The following is a 26409-nucleotide window of genomic DNA, read 5'->3' on the forward strand; positions in this document are numbered from 1 at the left end:
ATTGCATATCCATATATACTATATAAAATTGACAGATTATATATTACCAGTATTCCTCATTTATTGACCAGTTTCTGTTCCTGTGACACAGTCATTAAATGTAGGGAAAGTGGGTAGGGTAGGGGAAAGGGAATAAGGGAAAAGAAAAAAATATATGAGAAAATGAAAAAATGGAAATAAAGTGTTTATAAATGGGGCGGAGAGGATGGGGGTGAAGGGAGGGCAGGGACAAGGGGGAAAAAATGAGAACCAAGACCTGGCATGTAAAGGTACAAGATCCCAATAATGAATGTAGCCATACTATATACCTAAAATGTACCAATAAACTCATTTAAAAAAATTTTAATGAATTGGTCAATAGATTAAGAATCATATATTATGTACATTACAATATTCAGAACCAAAAAATCATTAAAGGAAATTCCAACTTCATGACTTTGCTTTCATTTACATAACTCTTACATACAGCATGGTAATATATGCAAATATAAACTATAGTACTGTACCATACAATAAATATTACAGTTCTGTATAAAGATTTACTGCACCCCCCAAAAAATTGAGGCTCTATGAACAAGTTGCATAGACCTGTACAAAGAAAAAGATGGGTTGTAAGTCCCAGTGGCAGGTCATAAATCCAGTATACCTCACTCATTAAGTCCAAACAGCTATTTAAAAAGTCATTCAATGAGGAATATCTGTATATAGCAATTATATATATAATTTTTCTACTATATATCAATTATATTTATATAATGAATTATATTTCATTGAAACATTACGTATATGTATGTCAATAGTTATATATTAATTATTTAGGTTGTCAGTATAGCAATCATTTTGATAACCTTAAGAAAATTAAAATTTGTACTGTGACTGACCTGTTTCAACATCAATAAAACCAGCCAAATTCTGCGTTATTCCTCTAAAAACAAATATAGCAAAACAAATTTGTATTCAAAATACAGAAATAATTCTCAATGTAAACAACAATTCAACAAAAAATGGAAAATTTTTGAGCCAGACAATATCAGACCATACAAAACAAAATCATGACAGATAATTCAAGGCACAAATCAATATTTATCCCACTGAATAAAGAAATTAGTAAACAATTCCATTAATGATAGCTTCCAAAAAACTCAAATACCTGCAACTGAACATAACAAAGAAAGTAAACATCCCCCATAACAAAAATTATAGTGCTCAAAATAAGAGAGATTGAAGGCACTAGAAAATAGACACTCCTTGTTCCTAGTTTGCACAATGAATATTGTCAAAATATCCATATTCCCACAATTTATAGATTTTTTTTCAGCTTTGAGTTTATTGGTACATTTTAGGAATACAGTACAGTTACATTAATTGTTGGGATCTTGTACCTCTACATGACAGGTCTTGGTTCTCATTTTTTCCCCCTTGTTCCTGCAATAGATGTTTTTAATGCAATCCTCATCAAACTGTCTTCAGTGTTATTTACAAAGCTATAAAGCACATTTCTACAATACATAAGGAATCAGGAAAGACCAAGAGTAGCCAAACAACCCCTGAGCATAAGAGCAAAGCAGGATGAATGATTATTCAAGATTTAATGCTATGTTGCAAACTTATAGTGATAAATACATTGTGGTATTAGCACAAAAACATACCGGAGGTAGTTCCAGGGATGGAACTCAGGACTTTCCACTTGAGAAGCAGTAGGTGGCACCACTGAGTTAAATCCCCAGCCCAGAAAAACATTGGGATCACAAGAGAATTCAGAATGAAGCAACAAACCCACATACCTTGAACCACTTTATTTTGGACAAAGGGTCAAACAATATAGGTGGAGAAAGACAACCTCTTCACAAACTGTGCTGGAAAAGCTTGTGATCCTAATACAGAAAATAAAATATAGACCCATTTCTCATACACATTCTCTACAAAAATCAAGTCAAAATGGACAAGATAACTACATGTTAAACCAGAAACACTGAATCTGATAGAAATAAAACAGGTAAAGCTTTTGAAGACATGGGCAGGAGCAAGGACTTTCTGAATAACTCAATTCCAGAAAAAAATAATATCAACAATCAGCAAATGAGATTATTTTAAATTATGATTTTTTTTACTGCAAAGGAAACAACAAACAGAATGAAGAGAAAACCTCCAGCATGGGAAAATCTTTGTCAGCTATTCCTTGGACAGAGGACTAATATTTAAAATATATATTAAAAACTCAAAAACATTAAACACACGATAATATAAAAAGACCAAATTTTAAAAATGAGAACTCATTTATGGCCACAAAATGCAGAAAAAAAGTATGTTGAATATCTTTGTCCATTAGAGAAATTCAAATCAAAACCCACTGAAGTTTGACCTTATTCCAGTAAGCATGCTTCAGGAACTCAAAAAATAATGCAGGTGCGGTTGAGGAGGAAAGGGAACGATTCTGCAAAGTTTTTTGCAATAAGAAATAGTACAACCACTCTGGAGATTCCTCAATAAAAACTAAAATCAGAGATCCACTTGACTCGAGAAGAACTCTTTTGGGTATCTTCACAAAATCTGTAATGACATCTTATAGAGATATATGCATTCCCTATTTATAGCAGGACAAGTCATAATACCTAAATTCTGGAAACAAGCTACATGTCCATAAACAGATGAAAACACAAAGAAAATCTAGTATATATACAAAATGGAGTACTACTCACCATAAAGAGAGATAAATTTCCCTTAGGAGGATGAGCCAGGAAGATTACTGTGAGATCAACTTTAGCCTGGTCTTACTAGCCAGTTCAAGGCAAGTCTAAACTGAGATCCTGTCTCAAAAAAAAAAAAGAAAGAAAGAAAAGATTAATTTGATTCATTTGTGGAGAAATGGACGCATCTTGAGACTATAATGCTAAGTGAATAAACCACACACCAAGGGCTAAATATTGAATAGTTTCCTTTATAGGAAAAACTAAACATATACATAATTTTAAGAGGTACACAAAAGAAAGGTGAAATGAAAAAAAGATGTAGATTTTTATGGAGATGAGAAAGGGACCTGGGATTGGAAAGAAGGGAAGATTGGGACAGAAAAGAAAAGTAAAAATGATTAAGATGCAATATGTACATGTGCAAATTCCCCAAGATAACTGTAATTGTTATGAATCATAAGTGTATACCAATGAAAGCAGCAAGGAAGATTTTGACAAAGATTACAGTGTAGGGATAACTTTCCCTACCCCTCATTGAAAATGTGATGTGTTTTATTCTCTCCCATCATTTCTACCCCACCCTCATGCAACCCCTCAGCAGTCCAAACACCTAGCCTCCTTGGGCTCTACTGTAGGCCCAGACCCACAAGGCTGGAAGGTTTTGCATAACACAATGGCAATGCCTATGCAAAGCTTCAATAGCCCAGAGGATGAGTTGACCATGATTAGACAGCAGTCCATGTCTCACAAAAAACAAAACATCTTCCAAAACTGTACGCTTGGCCACTAGAAATTATGGTACTTAACCCTATCCCAGAAAAGCCATGGAAACTTCCTTCTCCATTCATTCTGTGATCAGAATGGCTTCCCTTTCCTTGGTCAGTTCCACCTTCCTTCAAAAGGAGCCCCAAAGTTTCACATTCCTGTTTGACTGATTGAAATACATGACTTGGGTCTCATTTCTATTCCTCTCCAACCACAGGATCCTGTCCAGTTACCTATCTTCTATTATCCTCTGTATCACTCTCCTGCTTTGTCTCTCTTGGCTTTGACTCCTCACCTCCTCCTCCCTCCCCACCTGTAGGCACACAGGGATGAAATAAAGAAGCCCCTGCCCAGAAGAGTTCACTTCCCAGTAGGATGTCAGGAAACAGCATAATATAAAACAAATGCAGTGGGATGAGGTTTGGAAGTCATGGACACAAGGTTTCAAGTAACTTCCCCAGGGGCAAAGGAGGCTCCTAAAATGGAGGGAAGAAGGAACATGCAGGTGGAGAGGGCTCAGGAGGAAATTGTGATCTGCAGAATCTGGGGCTTGCCTGAGTTGTGAAAGGGCAAGAAAGGAAGTGTGGGAATGCATGCAGCCAGTGAAAACTGGGAGTTGCCCTGACAAATCTCAGAGCAAAAAGGTCCAGGATGGGAGGCCCAGGATGATTTTAACAGGAATCAACAAATCCAACAAGGAAGTAGGAGCTGTAAAAGGGTCACCCATCCCACAGGTATAATAGTTCAAGTAGAGGCAACACTAGGCCATGGAGAACATGTACACTCATCTAGTGGACCTTGGCCCAGAAAATACATCCCAGTCAGGGGGACGACGTGGTGGATAGATAAAGTCAAAGTGAGGCCAGTGGGCATTTTTCACCCTATGCTGATGACCTCCTTCCAGGTGAATAAAAATGTGATGTATTCACATGCAACGGCTGGTCAAGGCAAGGGGCTTGTTATGACTTGTATCTAGAGTCCCTCTAAAGCATCATAGGTGGGGCTTTTTGGAGGTGGCTGGATCTAGAATGTGTGATACTGCAATTAAGTGTATGGGATTACTAAACTAGTCCACTGACTGGCAAAGCAAAAAGTAAGATGGGGCTGTTGATGACTTTGTATCATGAAGAATGACAAGGAGCACGGTGAGCAGGTCCAGCTGTTACAAATTTAGGAATGAGCGAACTCAACAGCTGGATGTGATGTTGTCTCTCTTAACTGAATGGTCCTGTGGACCCTCATCTCAGTGAATGTTGACACCAAGAACTGATGACTGAGACAAACACCAGAGAGTCAGAATGCCTCCACCCCTTCCACATGGAAACACAAATGTGCTTAACATCTCAGCCAATAAGCAAATGCAAACTACAACCACAGTGAGCTTCTCCTTTGCTCCTACTACAGCACCTACCATGAATATAACTTAAGGTAACAAGTATTGGTAAGGATGCAGAGAAACTGGAAACCTTACACATGGTGCAGCCTCTTGGTGAAGTACTTTGACATTTCCTCAAAAAGAGTATAGACTTACTATACTACTCAACCTTTCCATTCTTAAGCAGATACAGAAAAGAACAGAAAATATGTAAACAAAAATGAATATGTTATCTCTGTCAAAGTCATGGCAATGGAAAACAGTCCCAAAACAAGTTTCAGGAGAAAAAACAAACAAACAAACAAACAAAAAAAAAAAACAGGCTCCAAAAGAAAAAAAAAGAATTTTCTTCTAGGTGAGACAAGTGATGAAATCAAAGTTGGACAATAGATTGGACATTCATGTCAAAACCCTTTCATTTCCTGACATGGGGGCTGTTGTAGTCATTAGGATTAGGCAAGAGCATACTTTAAATACAGGACACATAACTTATAAGGTTATTTTATGATAATTAACCAAAGAGTCAAATGCAAGGAGTACAAGAGATTAACCACACACACTAGAAGCCCAAAAAATTCAACTGAAGCCTAGATCTGAGCAGTTTCTCACAGAAGTCCAACTAATAGCTTAGAGTCCAAGGCAATGTCCTCAAGTCCAGCCAGTGGCCTAGAGTCCATGGCAATACCTCATGCTTGTCTGTATTGAGAATCTGAACCTGGAAGGCCCAAAGGCCAGCGGTAGAAGCCAAAAAATCTTTGCTCTTGAGATGAAGGATCTGTGCCACCAGGTGGAGGGATCCACATTAGAGCTAGGAAATGATACTCAGAGTAAAGATCACAGCTTCCCTCATGAAAGCAACAGCCATTCCCAGTGACATCAAGGTCCCAAGCTCCTCCTCCAAGAACAGCCTAGTTCACCTTAGAAAAGCCATCAGCAGCAAGCTTCTCCTAGATAATCAACAGGCCCAGATCTTCCTCCCCAGTTCTCTTTTTATGGCTACTGGTAACAATCTTCAGGTGGATCCTCCACACCCAGACGACACTGATTCAGTTCAGCTGAGCATTACAAATTGACCAGTAGTCAATCCACTACAATCCACCCCTGGTCAACTTGACAACCAAACACATTTCCTTAAACCATAGTCTCTAGTGCCAGATTTGTGAAAACTTAACATATTTTGATCTCTTCAGATTTACATTAATATAACAATTATATATACACAATTCTCATTGTGCTCATTTCCACTATGGCTTCAAATTTTAATACTCTTTGGGTTTCCATTTACTTAAACATTTTACATACATCAACATACACTACACCAAAATCATAATAGGAGTGAGCTATTAAAATCACAATCCTTGCTTCCCATTAACTTTCACAATAGATGCAGCAACACTAAAAGACATCCCAAGGAATCTTCTGCATCCCAAATACATTCTTCCCTTCAGATAAAGGATCTCAAGTCACTTTGCCATTGTCCTGCTCCTTCTCAACAACCACGTTCTCCTTTGTTTCATCCTTGAAATCCACAGCTCTACTGAAGCCCCTCCTGGAGCCAAATGCTTCAAATCACCCTGCTGGTTTTCTGCTCTTAATTTCCAATACAATCCAGCCAAAAGCCCTCAGCAGTAACCATGCTACCATCCCAATGACACACTGCATTGAAATTTTTTCTGCCACCTAGGAAATGTTTCCAAACACAAACAAAATGCAGAACTACTTTTTACAGAAGTACAACATACACTGCCTGGGATTCAGCAGTCAATGCAGTCCCCAACAGAGGCCTTCCAAGCCTCGTCCCAAACAGTAGCAGTACTCTGATATTCTGGGCTCTTACTAGTGTCTGCCATATAATTTAGAGCATACCAGAGCTGCCTCTTTGGTCAGACTATCAAAACCTTTCCAAACTGATTCCCAAGACTTAAAATTTAAGCAACAAGACCAGGCACCATCACAACAAGTACCCACTCTCTGTCTGTATGGGTTTGTGCCCCACTCCCAGGACCAATTTTGTTGTATTCAGCAGGATTGAGCAAAAGAATACATTAAATACAGGACACATAACTTATAAGGTTATTTTATGATAATCAACCAAAGAGTCAAATGCAAGGAGTGCAAGAATTTAACCACACACTAGAAGCCCAAAACATTCACGTGATAGCCTAGATCCCAGCACTTTCTCACACAAGTCCAAATAACAGCTTAGAGTCCAAGGCAACGTCCTTCTCGAGTCCAGCCAGTGGCCTAGAGCCCATGGCAATGTCTCATGCTTGTCCATATTGAAGATCTGCACCTGGAATGCCCAAAGGCCCATGGTGGGAGCCAGAAAATCCATACTCATGAGATGAAGGATCTGTGCCACCAGGCTGAAGAATTCACATTGGAGCCAGGAAGTGATGCTCACAGTAAAGATCAGAGCTCCCCTGATGAGAGCAGCAGCCATTCCCAGCGACAATGAGGTCCCAAGCTCCTCCTCTGAAGAAAACAGCCTAGTTAGCTGTTTAGGAAAACCATCCACAGCAAGCTTCTAGAAAATCAACAGGCCCAGATCTTCCTCCCCAGTTCTCTTTTTACGGCTATTGGTAACAATCTTCAGGTGGATCCTCCATGGCCAGACCACGCTAATTCAGTTCAGCTGGGTGTTCACAATTAGTCAATCCATTACAGGGGCTCCATGGTTAGGGTTAGAAGTGCCTCTACTTTGGGTAAAATGTACTGTGGTATTTCATGCAGACTTGCAAATTAAGAAAAGTAAGGGCTGGGGATTTGGCTCAGTGGTTCTGCCTCTTGCCTGCAAAGCACAAGGACCAGAGTTCCAACCCCCATACCAAAAAAAAAGTCTATGAAGCAGTTTAATTAGGGCCAGAGATTTAGCTCAGTGGTTCCACCACCTGCCTTGCAAGCACAAGGACCTGAGTTCTATCACCAGTACCAAAAAAAATGTAAAGAAAAGTAGTAAACACTGGAGAAGGTGAGTGGATAAATCAGTGTATTAATATGATTGCAGGTGTCCTAGATGTTTGAAATTATTGAGAAATAAAATATTTTTCTACTATGAATATTATTCCAGAAAAGAAACACCAAGCATCACTATAGCAGCTAAGTGTATTAGTGATCTTTCTCACTGTGAAGAAACAATTCCTGACACCCACAACTTAAAGAATGGGAGGTTCAATTTGTTCCATATTTGTGGAGGATTCAGTCCATGGTTGGCTGGCCCCACGGAAGCAACATCATGAAGGAAGTGTGTGACAGAGTAAAGTTGCTTACTTCATAGTAACAAAGAAGCAGAGCATGGGAACAGTGCCAAAGATGTTTGGGTGAGGGCTGAGATAGAGACATAAAAATGACGCCTTCATGACTCACAGAGACACACAAAGAAATGAGCTGCACCAATCCCCTAGGTAGACATCAAACAAGGTGCCACTCGATCCTTCACTGTCACACAAACCCTACCAAAATGCAGTCCAGCCAGAGCTGTAAAACCATCATCCCTATGGGAAGATCTGAATATCATCAGAGGTCACTGTGTGAACATTATATTAGAATTAGGAGGACAATGAATGATAATAATATGAAACACCAATGTGTGTATATTTTGTTAAAGTTAAATGCCACTCTTACTTTTCTCATTGTGAGACAGGATATCCAACACCCAATATCAAAAGAGGAAAGGTTTATTTCAGTTCATAGTTTGTAGAGGTTCCAGTCCACAACTGGCTGGTTACAAAGCAGGGTAGCGTGGCAGAGGAGCACTGTAGAGGAGAAACAATTCAAAGCATGGCAAGAAGAAGGCAGCAAGCAGCAAGTCTCCTTTTCCCTTTTATCCCTTCCAGATTACCCCACCTTTTGGGTGGTGCCACCCACACCCAGGGTGGGGCTTCTGTCTTCAGTAAATCTGTGTGGCCACACCCAGAACCATGCTAATTCCAATCAGTGGACTAATTTAGTACCACACACCCTTAACCCCAGTATCACAAACCAGAGATCTGGCCAGCCCTGAAAAGCCCAATCTATGAGTGCATGAAACTTTGGGGAGACATTGAGATATAAGCTGTAACGGCACTATCTGGAAATTATAATGTTCAGAGTACATTGTGTGGATATTACATTAGAAATGTCACTCTGAATATTATCATATCATGTTATTATCATAACATATCATCCCTGACTACTATAAAACCAATATCTTGAGTCCCTCTTCGAGGATGGCTTCAAGGACCCCTGCCCATCTCTGAGAAAAGGCAGCTTTACACTTGCATGCTTGCTGAATAAAGGTACAACTTTGCTTCTACACTTTTGGTCTTTATCTGATTCTCCCACAACTTCTGTGTCATTGGGAGAGTCAGGCCCAGAACTACGGGACTCTCCACCCATCTCAGCCCATGACAGATTTACAGTGTGGATATTATAGGCCACAGAGTAAATAGTACATAATTTATAAAGGGTCATGGTGAGGATACTATCATAGTATTAGGGGCCAGTATGATTTATTTACATGAAGAAACCACTGTGTACATGTTTTATTAGTGTTAGTGTCGGGAGCCGGCGACGCAGAGCACTGTCCAGCAGTGTCTCAAACCTGAAAGAGCAGCGGGGTGGAGATGAGGCAGAGAGGAAGGACGCTAAGACAAGAGTCTGATCAAGGCGACGTTTATTGCAGGCAGGCATCAGCCTTTTAAAGGAAAAGACCGAACTATTATGGGCTAGGATTACCATAGTAACCTCAACACCCACTCCATGGGAACGAGGGTTCACACCCGAAAGAGAAATCAGGCTCAAGAAAAACAAATTAACAACACTTGCAACTAATAATCATGATTCCCACAATAGGTGGAGGAACTTAACAAAATGGAGTTACAACACCTGACTCCTACAGATAACGTCAGATCTTTAACAGGAAGCACCTGACTCCTACGGATCTTGGGCTGTCCGAGTTTCTCCCGCGCAGGGTCAAAAACAAGTTTAACATGTGCAGTCCTTAAAAAGGAACAAATGTTAACAAATGCTAATTAGGAACATCCTTACCACACATTGTGTCAATGCCTTGATTATAAAGAAAGAAGTTATCTTTCAAAAAGCCAGTGGGCCATGGCTGGCTTCCCACATATTAGGACTCCACAATGTGATTTTATGTTGCTAATACAGAGCTACAATGTGGACATTAAATTAGTATTAGGAGCCACAGAGTAAATGTTGTATTAGCTTTGATGACATTCTGTGTATGTTAGTATTAGATGCTGAAGTGTAGGTATTACTAATAGAGGCTGATCTGTGGCTACTAAATCAGTATTAGAGGAAGCACTGCAGATATTAAATTACTATTAGGGGCCACTGTGTGGGTATTAACATGTGCACAGTGGTGCTATACATGCATGATTGTCCCATGCCACCCAATGGGACAGTCATGCATGTACTATTGCTGGTTCAAGCCACCTGATGGGACAGTCGTATATTTACCACCAGTGGTTCAAGCCAATAAGAAAGGGTTAAATTACTATTATAAGCAGCTTTGTAGATACTAAGTTAGTGTTGGATGCTACTTTGTGGATATTCAGGATGTTCAATTAGTATTAGAGACATTTTATAGAAATAAAGTTAGTATTAAGGCCAACTCTATGAATATTAAATTACTATTAGAGGCCACTATGTGGATATTAAGTATTAGAGGATGGGCTGTGGACATTACATTTATATTATAGGCACTTGTGGATATAAATTTGTAGTAGAGGCTGTTCTGCGGATATTGAGTACTAGACACCAACTAGTGGATAGTAAATTAGTGTCACACCCCACTGTATGGATGTGAAATTAGGTGTTAATATTACAGGCCTCTCTGGGTATATGAAAATAGTCATACACAACACTGAGAGAACATTAGCTAAGTATTTCATGCTATTCTCTGGATATTAAATAAGTTTTAGAGGCTGCTGTGTGCATATGAAGTATTTGTAGCCACTCATGGATACTAGTGTTAAAGGTCACTCTGTGAATATTGGTCCTGGAGGCTGCTGTGTGGATATAAAATTAGTAGTAGAAGTCATTGTTTGGATATTAAATAAGTATTAGAGGCCGTTCTGTGTATACTAAATTAGTATTAAAGTCCAAAATGTGGATAATGAATTATTATTAAAGGCTATTCTGTGACTATTAAATTAGTATCAGATGTTACTCTTTGAATATGAAATTAGTATTAGACATTACTATGTGGATATTAACAATATTAGATTCTTCTCTGTGATTATTAAATTATATTACAGATTGTTCTGTGGGTATAAAATTAGTATTAGGCACCATGGTGTACACATTACAGTTAGGAGTCCACTGTTTAGTAGCATAGGCCCTTCTGTTGCTTTGACACTAGTATCAGAGGCCACTGACTATGTGGATAGTACTTTAGCACTGCAAGCCACAGTGGCCAAATCTCATCACTTACTCTAGGCCATAGTGTGGACATCTCACTGCTCTTACCACATGTTGGGGTCTTTACCATCAAGGAACACCAAGGGAAGGAATAGAATGGATCAATAGACAAGTTCAGGCTTCTATCCTTCCCAGGACCTCCCATGCCTAGGGGAATGAAATTTTGTTTGACATCCAGATGCCAACATCTTCATATTCCATCCATTCATCAAGGCTGAGAAGATGTTTATGTTCTAGGCTGCAGAAAGTTTGGGGGGAATCTAATTTAAATTGCCATTTGTGGTGCCAGTTATGATCTCACTGAATGTTGGCACTGAGAACTGGCAACTGAGATACAATGCTGGAATGTGAAATTATTATAAACAGCTATGTTAGGCAGAAGTATTTTAGGCAGTCAGATAGGAGTGGGCCCTCAGGAGAGAATCAAGACACAAGGTGAAAACATATTACAACTATGGCCAGAAATGCACCAGTTGGAGGCTGGGCCTCAAGACGATAATAAAAGGAAGAGGCCTACATACTTCCCCAAGGGATGAGAAAGGTCATAACACCTGGTCTAATAAACTCTAGCTAGGCATCAGTCATCCCAGTGGGCAACCAAGACCCCCAAATCCATCACCTACCTGAGATTTTTGTTTTGTTTCATTTTTTGTTTTTTGTACTGGGGATCAAACTCAGGACCTTATGCTTGCAAGGCTGGTGGCGGCACCACTGAGCTACATCCCTGACCCACCTACCTGAGTTTTTAATTCTTTCTACACACACTTGTGATCCCCCATTGGATCACTATTACCTAAGTGACTATACTTATAGCCTTATAACCTTATTGGCTAATTATAGCTTTAACCCATGTTGTACCCACATGGTTTTTGCTTCCCTATAAAATGGGATCCTTGGCTACCCACTCAGGACCCCTCCTGCCTCTCAGGAGCCATTCTCTCAATAAACCTTTCCTACTCTTAACCTCTGTTGTTCCTAGAATTCATTCTGCAATTTTAGAGAACGTGAATTCAACATATCTGACATCTAACAGGTTGGGAATTATATTTTCCTTATATCCTATTTGAAGGCACAATTACTCCTTCTACCCACCCTTCATGTGAACTGAGAATGAGATGCTCAACATCTCAGCCATTAAGGAAATATTTATTACAAATGCAGTGAGATTTTTCCTTCACTCCTAGTACAGCACCTATCATCAGTATAATTTAAAGAAACAAGTGTTGGTAAGGCTGCAGAGAAACTGAAACACATGGTACAGGCTCTGTGTAAAATACTTAGACATTTCTGGGGGGAAAAGTGAATATAGATTTGTAACGAGCCCTGAAAAAAAATTTTTTTCCCTTTGAGGACAAGTGACTTTGAGGTTTAGGATATGGACAACTTCCCCTACCACCACTCTGCCTAAAAAGTGACAAAATATATAAATAGCCCAAGAAGAAGGCCAGAAGCCTGGTTTCTTTTACACACACACACACACACACACACACACACACACACACACAAAACGTTAGCTAAAAATATGACTGAAAGTGATAAAGTGAGTATGAAGATCTGTATTCTCTTTGCATCCCCCTCCCTCCTTACTGTGAAACACCCTTGCCTGTCTGTAAACAGAGATGGTGATGTGAGGGAAATGGGCTCCTCTAATGCCTTGGTGCTAGATTTAAATCCTTTCTGCCCAAATATATGCCCTCCTTTGGTTCAGTCAGTGACAAGCAGACAAACCTGAGCCAATGAGCCTAAGTGGCTGGTAACACTTTGGGTGACCACAAAGGTATTTTAGTGTATCCTAGCAATCACTTGGGAAAGAGACTGCTAGCTCAACCTGCTGTTGGGACTCCAGGGACATTTTAGTACCTGCCAGGGACGCCTTTGAACTCTAAAAATTCTCCATTTTTTCCCCATCTGCTGCATCAGCTGCCTAAAAATGCTTTTGTTGGTTTAAAAAAAGGCAGGGGTTTCAGGAGCTCTGACCTAGTACAAGTTCCAGGTTCCATCTTATTCGGAGCTGATGAGCTCTGCCTGGTTTCCTCCTCGACACACACTCCAAGGATCTACTCTCTCCACAGTTTGGACCTCTCTTGGGTCATTCAGCAGTGCCAATTGGGTGAGGCAAGGATCTTTACTATTTGGGGCCATTCAGATCTATTGCAGGTCATTGTGGAGTGAGAAGAGAATGGTGTAAGAGAGATTTAAAGGTTAAAAAATAAATAAATTTCCAGACATTTGTTTTTGTTTCATTTGGTTTAGAATACTCCTTTGTTTTGGCCTGCTTTGATATGCTTTCATTTGCTTTTACACTTGGACCACTGAGCTAAATCCCCAGCACATTTTTTCTCTTCTTAGAACCACTTTATTCTAGGATGAGCAGTGGGGTTTCATTCAGCACCATCTAAAATTATATAAGCCATTTGGGATTCAGGTAATTCTGAGGTTTCTTTGTGAGCCAATATAGAATTCAAGGTCCTTGAGCCATTTGTCCACAAAAATAACTTTAGATTAAAAAAATGTTAAAAATTGTGAAATTTTTTTTAAAAAAACCCTGCTGGTGTGTTTTAAAAGCTGTTATAAACTGCTCAAAAATGAAAATGCTTGTGCTATTTTACAGCTCCCTAGTAATGTTTTAGTTACCTGTAACTAAAAAGGGGTAATTTTATTGTGATACACCAAATTCATGAAAGCACACACTGATCTTACAGGGCTTTCCTCAAAAAGATTCACTACAATAAGATTGGCTAAGATACAGATATTTTGCCTTTGTGTTTTTCTTTGTGGGGAATATTATTTCTAAAATGGATTATTTTTCATATTTTATAAGACATAAGTTTCTGACCATCTATATCTAAATTTAACACAATAAATGTCTTAAATTGACTAAGATCTATATAATAAATTAAGGTAAAGAATAAAAGCTTTAAAATATTCAAATTCAGTTTAACCAGGTAAGCAGTCTCTTCTTTTGAGATATAAATTTCCAACCTGGGTACAACCTCAATCCTACCTTCAGATATTCAAATTTAAGATATGTGGTTTTTCTATGAAATGGAATACTACTCAGCCATAAAGGATGAGAAATTAGAGTCATTCACAGGAAAATGGATGCATATTGACATCATACTCTTAAGTTAAATAAGTAAGTCACTCATGTGTAAATACCAAATAGTTTCTCTCTGGTGTGAAAATAAGATCCAAATGATATAATTGACAATGTGAAATAGGAAGAAAAGGGCTAAAGGTATAAGAAGTGGGAAGGGTAGGGGAAAGGAAATAAGGGAAAAGAAAAAAATATCAGAAAATGAAAAAATGGGAAAAAGTTTTTGTAAATAGGGAAGGGAGGAGGGGGTAAAGGGAGGGCAGGGATATGGGGAAAAAGTGAGAACCAAGACCTGTCATGTAAAGGTACAAGATCCCATTGAAGAATGTAACTGTACTGTACACCTAAAAAGTACCAATAAACTCAATGAGAAAAAAAAACTTTTTTTTTTTGCAGTACGAGGCTTTGAATTCAGGACTTGAGCTAAATCCTTGGCCAATAATATAACTTTTTAAAAGCTGATAAATTATAACTTTAAGTAAAAGCAGCAAGTAAATATATGAAAAAATGTTCTACATCACTGGTCATTCAAGAGATGCAGATGAAAACAACACTGAGATTCCACCTCACCCCACAAAGAATGGCTGCTATCAAGAAATCAGCCAATAACAAATATTGGCAGGTTTGTGGGGAGAAAGGAACCCTTCTCCACTGTTGGTGGGAGTGTAGACTGGTTCAACCACTATGGAAATCAATATGGAGATACCTCAAAGAGCTGGGATTAGAGGTTCCATTTGATCCAGCTATCCCTCTGCTGGGTATCTTTCCAAAAGAATTAAAAGAATCATATCACAATGATATATGCACACCTATGTTTATAGCAGCACAGTTTGTAATAGCTAAAATTTGGAAACAGCCCATTTGCCTATCAGTTGGAGACTGGATAAAGAAGATGTGGTTTTTCTATAAAATGGAATACTACTCAGCCATAAAGAATGAGAAATTAGAATCATTCATATGAAAATGGATACATATTGAGGATATATTCCTAAGTGAAATAAATAAGTCACATATGTATAAATACCAAAGAGTTTCCCTGATGTGAAAAACTATAATGGTACATAAGATCCTAATGACATAATTGACAATGTGAAATAGGAAGAAAAGGGCTAAAGGTGTAGGGGAAGTGGGTAGGGTAGGGGAAAGGTAATAAAGGAAAAAAATATGAGAAAATGAAAAAAATGGAAATAAAGTATTTGTAAATAGGGAGGGGAGGAGGGGGTGATGGGAGGGCAGGGACAAGGGGAAAAATGAGAACCAAGATTTGTCATGTAAAGATACAAGATCCCAATGATGAACGTAACTGTACTGTATACCTAAAATGTACAAATAAACTAGAAGAAAGAAAAAAAAAAGAAAGTCACTGATAGAAAGTTTTTCTACTTTCCTCATTCTCCTGACAGCACTGATTTGTGAGCTAACATTAATATTTAGTTGGGCTGCATTTTATTTTCAAAATAGCATAAATTTTCCTTTACTGTAAGGACTCTATTTTTAACAGCCATTATATCTCTAAAGGTTAGCAATTTATAAAGCAAATGTTTTTTACTTCTGTATACGTTTTCTACTTTGTACTTCCCATTTGTAATATTTGCAAAAGCGTAATGTCTACATAAAAATTTCTTTTTCTCTCCTAACCCCATGTCTTAGTCAACAGTGTTTCCTCCTCACTCAGCTCTGACCTAATTGGGAAAGTGTGTGAATTCCAGACAGAGTATGTACACAGTTTAGAGGGGATACCTGACTTTGAGTGAGTATAAAGACAAGTAAAAGATGAGATCATTCTTAATTCAGGTGTGTTCCAGGGCCTCAAAAGTTATTTGGCAAAGTGTACTCACTGACAATCTAAAAAGGATAAACATTCAAAGATGCTCTAACAATCTCAGGCCTATAAGAGCTGAATAACAAGAAGGCCATTTTACTCCACTGTGATGGACATCACTGTAACTGGTTAGACATCAATCCTATGGTTACTGGTAAACAAGAAGTTTAAACCAAGAGTGGTGGCACATGCCTGTAATCCCAGCACTCGGGAGGCTGAGGCAGGGGGATCACCATGAGTTTGAGGCCAGCCAGAGCTACATAGTGAGATGAAGGCCAGCCTGAAATACAGAGCAAGATTCTGTTTTAAAAAACAAAACAAAAACAGTTTAACTGAAGTGGTGTGAAGTGGTGTCACTAAATTAAAAACTAAAAATAGCGCGTGTGCGCACGCGCACGCACACACACACACACACACACACACACACACACACAATGGAATACAATATCTTGAATCCTCAGTGTGCCTCCATGGGATTACAGTATCCAGAACTTTTGTCATGACTTTTGAGACAGGGTCTTGCTATGCAACTCAAGCTGTCCTTGAATTTACTATGTAGTCCAGGCTAGCCTTGAACTTACAGTGATCCTCCTGCCTTAGTCTCTCAAATGCTGGTATTATAGGCATGTGCCACCATGCTAAACTCTAGGACTTTATAAACATTAGTTTATCTATTGGTTCACCAACACCATCATAATTTTTTCATTATGGAGGGTTTATAATATATTTTAGGGCTAGCTGGGCCACACTGATTTTATATTTCAGGGTTTTACTGGCTAAGTTTACTATTTCATTTTTCTTTATAAACTGCTATGGTTTCAACATCCACATCACAACTCCTACTGAAATTTGATTTCCTTTATGATATATTAAATACTTGGTAGTGGGAGAGTCTTTAAAGGGTGGTTAGGTTATGAATGGTGTAATACGGCCATAGATTAATGGCTTACTGAGTCATCTGTAAAGTGGAACTCTTAGAAAAGCCAGTTTGGTCCAATGTTTGTATTCACCTCTGCCTTGGACTCTGCAGAGTAACCCCACCAGGAAGGTGGTGGTCCCCTCACCAGATGGTGGCCCTTGACCTCCAGAACCTCAGGCTGAATAAACCTTCATTCATTACAAATTATCCAGTCTGAGGTACACAATTATAGTAACAGAAAAATAGCTTAACTCATTGAATATATAGACTTCTTTACCTCCAGGAAATAATTAAATCTATTGACTGTTGTTGGAATCACATTAAAATCATTAATTTAATAGCATGATAGTTTAAATAATCCTATTCTTTCATATATAAGAACATTTAATGGCATCTCAGTTTGTATATGTTAGGAGTGGAGAAGAAAGTATCCTTAGAAGGACTTTAAATGCCAGATCTACATAAATTGTGGAAATGCAGTCACACAGTGTCAGATCACTGGGGAAAATTATCAAGGATAAGATCAGCTGGATGTTCCCAGATGATTGGGATTGTATATACACAACATGAAGTTTATAAATGGTGTGTTTTTTTAATTGTGCCTTGACTAGAACATCACGTACAGAGACACTCCAGATGTAAATAAATGTTTAATGAATGTTTTATACTTTATTCTACATGACACAGCTGCTCAAATCACAGTAAAAAAATTTTGTAACTAAATCATGTTATGATTTTCCATCCCAATCTCACACTGAATTCTGTATTAAAGATTCAGCCAAAACAACTGAGGACAGAGCAAAGAGCTGGCCATATTTGTACTAGACAGGAATGGAAACACTTGACCTTACTAGAACTGGACAGCACTGTGATGCACAAGGACTTGGGCAGCTTGCAGGCCATGCATGAGTTGTGTCCTTTCTACTCCCTGGTCCTCCAGCTCCTGCCAGCCTCTATCCCAATTACATGATCTATTTTATTGAAAATATCTAATGTCAAAGTGTCCCTTTGAGCAGAGGGGGACTTTGATATCTGTTTTTCCCCTATAGAATAACAAGGTCTACGAAGTCAAGGAAGGACATGAAGTTTGAAAAAAAAAAAGCTATTTAGAATGAACACATTTTCTTCTTATGCCTACCACCAGCTGTGTTTCCCTCAGTATGTCCAGGCCCCTTCTAGACAGAGGATGCTAAAATAAAATTTTAAAGTCAAGTCTTTAATATTTTTGTCAGAATTAGCAGAATAATTCACTTTGTTTGGCTATGTTTTATTATTTCCTCTAAGGTTTTACAAAGTAAATCCTTAATTTGTCACAATATACTTGGAATAGTATTTATACTTAGAATAGTATTTAACTGACAAAATATTTAAAAATTTCACCATAATTTTCCAATTATTAACCTTAACTGTAACCCTACTCCTATGCAAACCAAACTCAAACCATAACCCAAAACACAGCCCTAACCCAAATTCTCAAATTTATGCACCCTAACCTCTAATCCTCATTCTCAAACTTACTTGAAACCTCAAACCCTAATTCTCTTCACAAAAGTAAGTATTGTGTATGTACACCTGGGAATTGGCCTAACAAAGGAGATAAAAAATCCTGTATAATTAAAAACTATGGTACAGTAGTTGAGAGAGAGAGATTGAAGAAGAAACTAGAAACTAAAAATATGTCCTGTTTTTTGATACAGTATTGTCAAAATGGTGAGACTCCACAAATGATAAGCATGTTTAATGCAATTCTAAGTAATATACCATCAGCATTCTTCTTAGAACCATAAGGCACACTCCTTCAACTTAAAAGGTATTGACAAAGACTGAAGGCATTAAAAAGGCATTACAATCTCAGATTTAAAGTTGTACTAAAAAGATACAGGAATGAAAATATCATAGTAGAGGAACAAAAACAGATATGCTGCTCAACTCAATAGATTTCAGAATGAAGAAACAACCCCAGGCACTTTCAGCCACTTGATTTTGGAAAAATGGGCCTAAACAAAACACTGTAGATAAGATAAATAAACGGGTGCTAGGAAAACTGGTGATCCCCATCCAGAAGAATGAATTCCGACCCATAACTCACACACACTGTACTAAAATCAAGTCAAAATGGATCAGAGAACTAGATATTAGACCAGAAACACTGAAGATAAAATAGGTAAAGCTATTGAAGACATAAGCACAGGCAAAGACTTTCTGAACAAAACTCCTCCACTGCACAAGAAATAATATTAAGGATCAACAAATGGGATTATATCAAATTAAGAGACTTTTGCACAACAAAGGGAACAAGCAAAAGACTAAAGAGACACCTCCACACTCAGAAATTCGTCACTATTCCTTTGACAGAGAATTAATATTTAAAGTACAGACAAGGAGACCCTCTAAAGTGAGAGACCTAATAAAAAAAATTGTGGGCCGGGGATTTAGCTCAGTGGTTCCAGTGCCTGCCTCACAAGCTCAAGGTCCCAAGTTCAATCCCCAGTACCAAAAAAAAAGGTAATGAAAGTACACTTCCCAAAGAAGAAGCAAACGTGCCAATAAAGTACATGAAAAAAAAATACGTTCACCCTTCTTGACCATTATAGAAATGCAAGTCAAAACAACATGAGGTTCCATTCTATTCCACTAAGCATGGCTATCATCAAGAACTCAAAAAATAACAAATTCAGACAAGGTTATAGAGAAACTGAACCCTTCTACGGTGTTGATAGGAATGAAAACTAGTATAACTAGTATAACCACTCTGGAAATTCCTCCCCAAACTAAAAATATAAATTCCATTTGACTCAGATATAACCCATATGGGTATCTTCTCAAGAAGTGTAAAGATAACACCTCACAGAGACACATGCATTCCTATGTTCATAGAAGCATCATTCATAATACTGTATGAACATCCATCAACAGATGAATGGATAAAGGAAACCTGATACATAGAATACTATTCACCATAAAGAAAGAAAATTTTCATTTAGGATGCTGCGGCAGGAGGATTGTTGCAAGTTTGAGGCAAGCCATGTCAAGATCGGGGGGAAGATGTGACTATAGCTGAAGCCAAAGTGTTGTCAGTGGGTCTTACATTCCTCTGCTGATATGACCTCCTTCCATGCAACAGAATGCATGACTTGTGAAGACAGAGCTCGAGCAGACAGCTGGATATTAAAACAGGATTTGTTTAACTCAAGCAGCTGGTCAGAACAAGGAACCATTGATGTAATGGTGAGGAGTGCCATGAGCAGACCCATATCTTACAGACTTAGGAATGTAAGAACCCAATGGCTAGATGTGACATTTCATCTCTTCTCTGAATGACCATGACCCTGTGACCACACAGCAGCCCACGTCTCACAAAATCTCAGTGAGTATTGACACAAAGAACTGATGACAAACACAAATACTAGAAAGTCAAAACACAAAATTAATATCTTCAACCCCCCCAAATTTAAATACAAACATGTTTGACATCTTGGCCATTAGGCAAATGCAAATTGCAACCACAGAGTTCACCTTCACTCTTACTACATGCTTTAAGGTAGCAAGTGTTGATAAAACTGGACACATGGTACAGCCTCTGTGTGAAATACTTTAACATTTTGGCAAAAAGTTGAATACAGATTTACTATGTAACTCAATCCTTTCATTCCTAAGCAGATACCCAAAAGAACAAAAGGCATGTATTCAAACAAAAGTGGATGTGTTCTTCACATCTGTGGAGGTCATGACAATGAAAGAATCCCAGCATGAGATACAGAAAAGATAACTGAATTCAAATGGAAAAAAGAATTTTTGTTCCAGCAAAAGAGATGGTGAAAGTGAAGGAAAACTAAGGATCGCCTATTCAAGTTGAAACCCTTTAATTTCCTGACATGAGGGCCCTGTGGTAGTCACCTAGGAGTGTCTCTACTTTGGCATTTCACGCAGACTTGCAAATGGAGAAAAGCATTAACCACTGGAGAAGGTGAGTGAATAAATCAAGGGTACTTCCTAATACAATTGCAGGTGTCTTGTAAGTTTGAAATTAATGAGAAATAAAGTAATTTTTATAATATCCATGTCAATATCATGCCAGAAAAAGAAACAACAAACTTCAATATACTGGCGAAGTAATTAGTGAGCTTTCTCATTATGGAAACAGTACCCAACAGCCACAGCTCTGGGTCATGTGAGGGATTCAGTCCATGGTTGGCTGGTCCCAAGATAGCAACATCATGGAGAAAGTATGTGGCAAAGGAAAACTTTTTAGTTCACGGTGGCAGAGAACCAGAGCAAGGGAACAGTACCAGAGAGGAAGGGGTAAGTGACCGGATACCAGACACCAAGGTCATACTTATCCTCTGGATAGATCTCAAACCCCATCAAGGTGACATGCCACCTTTACTGTCACATGCTGTCTGGGTATCACTGAAGGACACTGCATAGATATTGTCAATATCAGAGGCCATAGGACAAATAGTATATTAATATTATGGTTGGTATGTCAACACTAAATTAGTATTACAGGCTACACTGTGAACATTAAGTTATCATTAAAGGCCACAATGTGGATATTATATTACTGTTAAGATGCCACTTGGAGCCAACATTGTGGCACATACCTATAATCCAGACACTTAGGAGTCTGAGGTAGGATGACTGTGTATTTGAGGGCAGCCTTGAGATTCTAGCTCAAGGAAAAAGATGTTTCTTTGTATATATCATATTAGTCTGAAGAGGCCACAGTATGGGTATAATGGGCCACAGAAGAAATATTACATAAATAACGAGGGGCCATAGTAAGTATACTGTCATAGTATCAGCAACCAGTATGTAGATAATTTATTCATATGAAGAGGCTACCATGTGCATATATAATAAGATAGGACTTCACAGTGTGGTATTATGTTGATGATACAGGGCCACATTGTGGACATTAAATTAATATTAGGGACTATGAAGTAGATGTTAAATTTCTTTTGAGGTCACTCTGAATATTAAATTAGTATTCAGTATCAATGTGTGGACATCAGTATTAGAGGCTGCTCTGTGGATATGAAATTAGTAATATTATCATAGTAATATTCAGAGGCTAGTGTGGACATTAGAAGTAAAGACCATACTATGGATATTAAATAAGTATCTTTGGCCACTATCTGGGTACCACATGAGTGGTGGAGAACACTGCATGGATATTGTAACTATCAGAGGCCATGGGACAAATATTATACTGGTATTATGGGTTAGTGTGTAAATGTTAAATTAGTATTACAGGCAAAGTGTGGACATTAAATTACCATTGAAGGCCACAGTATGAAAATTATTAATAGTGTTAAAATGCCACTGGGAGTCAAAATGGTAGTGCATACCTGTAATGCAAACCTTCAGGAGGCTGAGGGGAGTACTGTGAATTCTAGGGCAGCCTTGACTATATACCAAGACTCTGTCTCAAAAGGAAAATATGCCACTGAGTGGATATAATAGTCTTAGAAGTCCACAGCATATTGTGGGCTACTGTATGGATAATATATAAGTAATGACCAGCCATGGTGAGGATAATATAGTATTGGGAACCAATATATAGGCTACATATTCATATGAAAAGATCATTGTGTGCATATTTTGTTAGTCTTAGGACTCCACAGTGTGTTATTAAAGAGCTATATGTGTCTATTAAGTTAGTTTCTGGGCACTGGGTAGATGCTTCATTAATGTTAGAAACAACTCTGTGGATATTAATAAATATTAGAGGCTGCTCTCTGCTATATTAAATTAGTTTTATAGACTGCTCTGTGGATACTTAATTAGTATTAGAGATATGTGTGGATATTAAATAAGTATTAGATACTTCTCTGTGAATATTAAAAAAATATTAGAGGCCCCTCTATGAATATTAAATTTGTATTAGAGGCCTGTCATCTGAGGCCACCCTAATGTATACGTGATTTTCTCAGGAGGCAGCTGGCAAGCCTGTGGTGTGGATGTAGCTGAGGCCATGACCAGCTGCTGCTGCAGCATCAGAGCAGACTGAGCCCCTGCCCAGACAGAAGGCCATGTCAAACCAAAGAGAGCTGAGGGACAAAGAGGAAAATGAGCTGATTCCAACATGGGCAGCTTTTCAGAGTGTGTGAAGATGACTAAGAATATGCATGAAATTCTTTCTCTGACTCAGAAGGTCCTCAGTAAAGATCAGTTATTTACCTTTTAGTTATTTTTAGCTGCTCATACTCCAACAAAAATAGCCAAAATTTTTGTTATGGATTTTTTCATTTTTTGTTTGGTACACCTGGGATAGAACCCAGATCCTTGTTCCTGCCCATGCTGCATCCCAGCCCCATCACCCAGCTTTTTAAGCATCAAGAGAGAGGTTCTTAATTCTCCCTCCCAGCTGATCTGCTTCTTTTTGCCTCCACAGGGCTCAGGGCAATTGTGACCACAGCACCAACTGCAACCACCAGAAATTGAACCTGGACCATCAGGGTATGAAGAGGTAAGACACTGGTCCCGGAATGCCTGGGGTTTCTGGCCTATGTGTGTGTGGACAGCTGCCACTAGCCACTGACCAAAGGACGATATGTGGGACCCTGGTAGTGCATCATCTTGTAGACAGCCTTACTGCATGTGGTGGCTGGCATCAAGAATTTAGCCCAGCAGTCCTTGGACCTAGCCCAGAGGTCCAAGGACCTAACCCAAGGCTTGGGAGGCAGGACCTAGCTTGCCAAACAATGTTAGGGTGCAGAAGTACAGCTGTGTCTGGGATGGGTCAACCAGGACTTAGCTTCTGTGTGTCTGGAGTGTTGAAGGACATCAGACAGGGTGGGAATTGCTGAGCCCAGATGAGCTCTAGACCTGCTTCCTCTAAATCAGCTCACTTTCTCCTGTATTTTTTTCCATCATTACCAGGAATTGAACTCAGGACCTTGAGCTTGCCAGGCAGGCATGGCTCATCTTCTAAATTTTGCTTTCTCAGAACGAGACTCCCTGATCCTAGGTGGTTCGTGCACTGTGTCCTTAGCACCTGTGTAGATGCTATAACATGAAGCCAGGAGCTGTATGTTATCCCTTTTCCTGTCCTGGGCCTGGGCTTAATTCCAGACTGTGCTATGAGCCTGAGACCTGGGTTCAGGTGTAGATTGTGCATCCTCATCCAGAAAACACAAGTAAAACACAATGTGTTCTGTCATTTTATATTTCTAGATTTGAACCAAAGCTGTGCAGATAGAGGAAGAAATAGAACACTCTAGAGGGATTAGGTCAACTAACCTGGAAGGCTAGGAAAAAGTTTGTCTTTGCCAAGACTCAGTCAAAGTCTTGAGTAATACCGGAAATTAGTCTTGAACCCATTCAGATTCCAGTGTCTGTGGTGCATGTTTCTCAGCATTGAAACAGAAAACTTTTTGCTGCTATTGTTGACATCTGACATTGGAAGCAAGTGATTGGGGCATTATTTGAAGTTCCCAAAATCATCAACACTACAGAAATGGGGTCCTTTCAGATTTCGGGTAAACAGCAAATGGTCACAGTGTTACATATAACATTTTAGCATGCCATGATTATAGCAGATTTTAAGCTGCGATCTTGATGCAGGGCCTTAAGTTCTTTGCCAGTCTGCACACATCTTTGTGGCTTCAAGTTTGATATCTTGAAAACCTTCGTGACCTTCTCCATCAAATGGGAACAATCTCTAACTTTTCATTTATGGAAGGGGTGACAGTATAACCACTGCACACAGTGTATGACTAACCCACACACTGATCCACCACAGCGTGCTCCTGATTTTGAAATAACCTACTGAACATTAATTTTAGAAAGGCTTTCCCATCAGAAATCAGGGATCTCAACTTTTTTCTTATAGTCAGTGGCTCCTCTATTCTAATATAATATTGCTGGGGCTAGAGCCCTGCCCTTTCCTAGACCCAGACCCAGACCCAGTCCAGCCAGTTGGGGCACTGTCCCCTGAATAGGAGAAGGACAGGATCATTCTGAGCCAAAGAATGAAGGAGACCATGTCCAAAAACCTAAAAGTCAAGTGGGTCCTTGGAGACAGCAGGTACCAAAGAAGGAAGACAATTTGGCCAGGCTTTCCCAAGAAGGAACAAAGGTAGAGCTGGGGACAAAGGACCCCTCTGGGAAAAAGTAGTATCTTGGGGTTCCGGGGGTGGGGGGGAAGGCAGAAATCAGATGGCATAGAAAGAAACAGAGAGCAAGGAAACAATATCCTCACCCCAAAACAGGAGTGCTGGTGCTGGACTGGGAGGTTCGGAAGAGAAGTCGAAACACCTGCAGGATTGAGCCAGGATTCAGGCATGGAGATGCAGTGCTGGGAGGAAAAGCAAGCTCTGGCCAAGCCAGTGCACTGCAGGCTAAGGGCCGGACCCAGCCTGTACTCAGCAAAGCACGAAGAGGCGTTACCTTTCCCGGCTTCCCCCTATCAGTAATCTGCGCATGCGTGGCTATCCACACTAACTTCCCAGGGCAACGCCGCATGCCAAGAGGGCAGACGCCCCCAAAGGTAGGGGCCCAGCCACGCGGGATCGCCCCCGAAGCACCAAGGGGATGGGGTTCAGCGGACGCGCCAACAAGGCAGCAGAGAAACCCAGTAGGCCACCGTCTTGACAGGGCAGGCTGCCTAGTCCTAGGCTTCTATCGCCGATGCCCCCACGCGGGTTTGCAGCACAGTGGACCAGAGGACCCAGGGGTCTCGCATGCTGACTGAGGTTTTAGGGTTTAGTCAAGGAAAGGGACCACAAAGACAGGTCCTGGATCACAAAGGCGCCAAGGGCATCACCTGCTCTGCTCTGGAGGGACAAGACAGGAAGCCTTGGCTGGAAGGAAGAAACCTTCTTCCTGACCCCATAGCCCGCATTGTGCTCAGCCTGCTCCACCTCAGGGTGGAGAGAGAAGCCAGACCTCCGGTTATTTCACGACCTCTCTGCTTCCGCCTAGAACAGAGCAGTCCTGGCCGTCCAACTGCTCCAGCAGAGAGGACACGGGGGGAGGGGTTAATGCTGTTACCCACTGGGAAGGGGGTCACAATGTAAAAAGCCAAGCCCAGGGCCCAGGGCTTACCGGCAGGGCTCAGAGGGTGCCCCTTAGCACCCCCAACAGAGCATCATCGCCCCTGTTTTGTGGAGAAGGACAACAAGGCGCAGAGTGGGTGTCTAGTGAGTGTGGTGTGGAGCTCCGCTGCAGAGTCTGCTCACTTGACACAGCCCACAGCTTCCCGTTTCAGCACCAGGGCTGACTTCCTCAGAGGTTACAGTTGTCTGGGCCCCTAGACCCTGTTTAGCGGTGCCCTAAGAAGCCTGTCCCTGGCTGATCAGGAGTGCCCCAAAA

The 26409-nt window shown here is 39.8% G+C and overlaps 1 protein-coding gene and 1 long non-coding RNA gene across 2 annotated transcripts in view; one reads left to right on the forward strand and one right to left on the reverse strand.

The window, feature by feature from the left end:
* Positions 1 to 1811: 1811 nt before the first annotated feature.
* LOC104869854 lies at positions 1812 to 25521 on the reverse strand. The gene is made up of 3 exons (XR_782378.2): positions 25298 to 25521; positions 2700 to 2807; positions 1812 to 1874 (listed from the first exon to the last, which is right to left on the reverse strand). It is a non-coding gene; the product is annotated as an uncharacterized LOC104869854 (long non-coding RNA).
* Positions 25515 to 26409, forward strand: part of LOC104847549 (CSC1-like protein 1) — a 54332-nt gene continuing 53437 nt past the window's right edge. Inside the window, exon 1 of the mRNA XM_033762000.1 lies at positions 25515 to 25585. The gene's annotated coding sequence lies outside the window, so the exon portion shown is untranslated. The remainder of the gene's footprint in view (positions 25586 to 26409) is intronic.

This window comes from Fukomys damarensis, unplaced genomic scaffold (assembly GCF_012274545.1).
Source record: "Fukomys damarensis isolate Sample0158 unplaced genomic scaffold, DMR_v1.0_HiC HiC_scaffold_11, whole genome shotgun sequence".
Classification (NCBI taxonomy): domain Eukaryota; kingdom Metazoa; phylum Chordata; class Mammalia; order Rodentia; family Bathyergidae; genus Fukomys; species Fukomys damarensis.